This window comes from Bubalus kerabau, chromosome 4 (genome assembly GCF_029407905.1).
Source record: "Bubalus kerabau isolate K-KA32 ecotype Philippines breed swamp buffalo chromosome 4, PCC_UOA_SB_1v2, whole genome shotgun sequence".
Lineage (NCBI taxonomy): Eukaryota > Metazoa > Chordata > Mammalia > Artiodactyla > Bovidae > Bubalus > Bubalus kerabau.
The window spans coordinates 115,671,156-115,676,264 of NC_073627.1; positions in this window are offsets into that span (position 1 = coordinate 115,671,156).

Genomic DNA, 5,109 nt, shown 5'->3' on the forward strand with positions numbered 1-5,109 from the left:
AGTGGGCCTTAGGCAGTAGTGTTTGACCATAATAGTAAACAAAAGCCCTTTTTTTTTCCTCACAGGGTTTTTGCTAAAAGTTCAGAGGTTTTCTTTATTATTCTTACAAGCCAGTATATTGAAAAAAAATTTTATGTTCTAGTAATAGATTCATCTCTACCTGATATTTATATTTTGTTATAGAAAACACTGAAAGAGGAGACATAAAAATAAAAATGTCAAATAAAAATTATTTTAAATGTAAAGATTATACCATATATACTTAATGTTTACAAGTTAAAATTCTTGAACTCTAAGATCAAAGCATTAGTTGCCTTATCCAGTACTCTTGATTTTGTTTCATGACAAAAATTGTTTTCATTGCATTGATATTTGCATTGATAATGCAATGAACACATGCACTGATACTTGTTCACTTGTCAAAAGCATCTTCAAGTTGGGTATAAGAATACATATTGCTTTCTGTAAGCTTATTTCCTTTTGAAACAATTTTGAGTTTTTTTGTTGAAATCAGTTTTGCAAACTGTGGCATTTTTATCTATCTTATTAAAAACTACAAACTTAAATTTGAAAGGGAACAAGTAACAATAAGCTTGAGATAAAAATTGAGATCTTTAATGGTACTGAGATACTTATTGAGATACTTAAGTGGTAAATCCTAATCTATTCATAGCTCTTCAATGAGGTGTGGAATTGAGATGGATAAGAATATGTTCAAAATGATGAGAAGTTTTAATGTAGTAGACATTTGTCAATTTGGGGGTATCTGGTATCCAAGTGTCCTGCCTGTATTAATCAGTGTTTTTCAGAGAAACAGAAATAGAACAGGACTAATAAGAACAGGACAAATGTGTTGGAGAAGGCAATGGCAACCCATTCCAGTACTCTTGCCTGGAAAATATCATGGATGGAGGAGCCTGGAAGGTTGCAGTCCATGGGGTCGCTGAGGGTTGGACACGACTGAGCGACTTCACTTTCACTTTTCACTCTCATGCATTGGAGAAGGAAATGGCAACCCACTCCAGTGTTCTTGCCTGGAGAATCCCAGGGACAGGGGAGCCTGGTGGGCTGCCGTCTCTGGGGTCGCACAGAGTCGAACACGACTGAAGTGACTTAACAGCAGCAGCAGTAGCAATAAGATGTGTGTATATGTGTGTGTACCTGTATCTATAAACATGTATTTATTCATTTATAATAAGGATTTGACTTACATGATTATGGAGGTGACAAGTCCCCAAAATCTCTAGTTGGCAAGCTGGAGATCTAGGAGAGCCGATGGTGTAGTTTCTGTCAAATAGCTGGCAGGCTTGAGACCTGGGAAAAGCCAGTGTTTCATTTTTAGCCTAAAGGCAGGAAAAGCTGAGATCCAAGCTCAAGACAGTCAGGTAGGCATAATTTCTATTACTTGCAGGAAGGTTAGCCTTCATTTTGTATTCAGACTTTCAGCTGATTAGATGAGGGCCACTCACAACAAATGAGTCCCATCATCTTCATCAGATTGACTGATAAGGGTGGGAATTGTCATTAAAAATGCTCATTAAATATATACATTTCATACCTCTACCTTTTTAGTTTTTCAACCTCTGCTGAGTGGAGCCCTAAAATCTGTTTTTAATGGCTTCTGTAGATGCATTTGTGCCCAAACATTCAATTACTCCTGTCTATTTAGACTAATGGGATGATGTAAAATGAGGTCCCTGGAAAAAATGTGTTCTCCACCGCTCCCACCCCCAACCCCTGCCCGGATCCCAAGAAGAGGTGAAGTTAGAGGGAGCCTGGAATTGCTTGGATCGTCGAGCCTGTGTTCAGAATTTCAGTTGCTAGTAGTGTTGAGGCAGTGCCAAATGATCTCTACTATCAAGATCATATGAGAACATCGAACACTGTGGACTACTACAGGGACTCTTCTTCAGAGGGACACTGCTGCTGACTGAAAATGCAGTCATGGTTTGAAAGTAATAACTGGGCTAGGCTGGAAGGCCCAAGATGGCCTCACTCTTGTGATGGTGGTGGTCACTGGTTGAAATGCTTCATAATATTTTTAAGTCTCGCGAAGCCTTATTTCATTGTGATTTCAACTTAGTATTTTTCTCTTTCTTTTTATTTTCCCAAAGGCTGTTGCAACATCTACTTACATTTAACCATATGTAGAAAACTTGTTTAAAAAAATATCAAAGTATATAATAGGAGCCCTGAAATTCATGCTTGTTATGAGCTAAAAACTGAAAGTAGAGTTTGTTCCTAGATTAAACATCACATTTTAAAAAATGTATATTCTGTTTGATTCCTGCAATTGAATATATAGAGGAAAAATTTTTTTAAAATTCAGCTAATTATAATGTAAATATAAGGCCAGTTTACAGAGCCATATTTTACATAATTTGAAAAACAGAAAGGGGATGGAATTAACACTGCTACAATTTTCGTGTAATTTTCCTCCAATTTTTAACCCATGTGTTTTATAATGTCATAATTGTTCCAAATGCTGCCTTTAAAATGAGCTGATGCCATAAATATTTTCTTTTCTTATTTCTATATCATATTTTAAAGTATTTTTACCAGAGGGCTAATTTTCTATCTAATGAATAAACTATAATTTATTTAACCAATTCCACGTAAGTGAACATGCAGCTTGTTTCCAATTTTGTTGTTGTTGTTTTGCTTCTTTTTCATTATTACTTAAGGCCAGATTCCTATAAAGGCAGTCAAAGCTTATCTGAACAACTTTATAAGACATTGCTAACTTCAGTTTCAAAGAGTTGCATCAGTTTACTTTCCCATCAATAATACATAAGCAATAGCTTCTGTCTTCCCTTTCCAGCATTTCCAGGATTCACAAAATGTTACCCTCTCAATAATTTATTCAAAAATGTTTATTGATCACTTTACTATGTGCCGGAGTCTGTATATACAAAGAAGAACAATGTCTAAAGGAGTTTGTGATTAAGTAGGAGAGACAGATGTCTTAAAAGTATATATTTCCAGTTTAATTTTAAAAGTTCAGTAAGAGAGAATTTCCCAGTTAAGATGGCACTAGATAATATGAGGGCAATGCCACATCTACTTCACATATATGACAATGATAGGTAAAATGTAAAAATAAGAAATTCAAAAGGCATGGCTAGATTCAAAGCCGAATATAGCTGAAGCCACGTGCCTGCTAGGTTCCTGGTCTCTTAAGTATCCATAGTGTTGGTGCTGGGGGAGACTAATGTTTAGACAAATCCTTCCCCCAACCCCAGTGAATAATACATCCTCCTTTAACTGTGTGACATTTTACAGAGAGAGTCAAAGGTGTTAACGGGTCCTTTAGCTCCATGAAGGAAAATGCAACCTTCTCTTTTATTTTTTTTAATGCTTAATTCATTAAACCTAAAACCATTTTGTCATAAACATTCACTTAAACATTGAACACTCACAATCTCTCTAAATATTTTTATATTACTTACAAGGATAATCCATCAGTACTTACAGAGTTCAGTTAAAAATATCTCAAATATTTAAATGATTGTGAATATATTTAATTTTACTCTTCTAAATATTTAATTGAAATCAAAACATGAAATACAAAATTCTCTTAAAGGCTTTAAACAATTTGAAGAGCAGAAAATCTACACATAAAATATATTAATTACAAGTATTACAGTAAAACTGAAATAGTAATAAATGTGATGATGAAAACATATAACTACACTACTAATAATTTCACTTTACATTTATATTTTTATTTTTGCTCTTCTGCTTTACTGTTCCAAGATCGTAGTAATCTTGCCAGGTGCTAACTTTTTAACCATTTTATTTTATGTTGGAGTAGGCAATGGCAACCCACTCCAGTATTCTTGCCTAGAGAATCTCGTGGACAGAGGAGCCTGATGGGCTGCTGTTCATGGGGTCGCACAGAGTCAGACACGACTGAAGCGACTTAGCATTCAGCATAGTTGAGTAACAATGCTGTGTTAGTTTCAGGTGTACAACAGAGTTACTCAGTTTTACATGTATCTATTCTTTTTCACGGAGAAGGCAATGGCACCCCACTCCAGTGCTCTTGCCTGGAAAATCCCATGGACGGAGGAGCCTGGTGGGCTGCAGTCCATGGGGTCGCTGGGAGTCGGATATGACTGAGTGACTTCACTTTCACTTTTCACTTTCATGCATTGGAGAAGGAAATGGCAACCCACTCCAGTGTTCTTGCCTGGAGAATCCTAGGGACGGGGTAGCCTGGTGGGCTGCCGTCTATGGGGTCGCACAGAGTCGACACGACTGAAGCGACTTAGCAGCAGCAGCAGCAGCAGCAGCATTCTTTTTCAAATTCGTTTCCCAATTAGATTGTTAAGTGGGGAAGGGAGGGACAGTTAGGGAGTTTGGGATTGACGTGTACACACTGCTATATTTAAAATGGATAACCAATAATGACTTACTGAATAGCACATGGGGAGATGTTGACTTTTATACCTCCTTTAAGGTGGAAATAATATTTCCAAACCCCAAAGCAGAAGTATACTCAGACTTTCCAAGGTCTAAGGTTTACTCTCTCGATAAGTTGATTCTTAGTAGTTTGCAGAACCCAAAGTGATGCAAAACTGAGCCACTTGCTTGGCATATATCCTTTCTAATAATGGATTTCCCTTGTTTGGTTATGGATAGTTCAGTTTATGAATATTATGAAATTTGTTTTTGAAATTCTAGAAATAATGTATACTTTAAAATAGACAACAGTACTAATTCATTGTCCTGTTGTTATGAGATTTTTTTTGGCAAAAGCAGTGTAATCGAGATTTACATAGATTTTCATCTTCCTTCTCTATGGCTTGTAAAGGGTTACTCTCCGAGGGACCCTGTTCCCCTATAGTCCACAATAGTATTAAAAACCAACACTTAGATTCTGGATAGATCTGGGTGGTGGGGGTAGGAAAACATTAATTTAGCCTCTTTGAATTGGTTATGCCCAGTAACTCTATGCGAAGTAGCTGCTGGGAGCATCAACAACCCTTCTGAAGACATAAATGAGGGCAATGGTTTTACAAGACACAAGATGATGGAGAAAGGGGCCTGCCTGAGCCACTGTTGAAACCACAAATGAAGAGGGTACTGGGACTGCTGAGAGGCTGC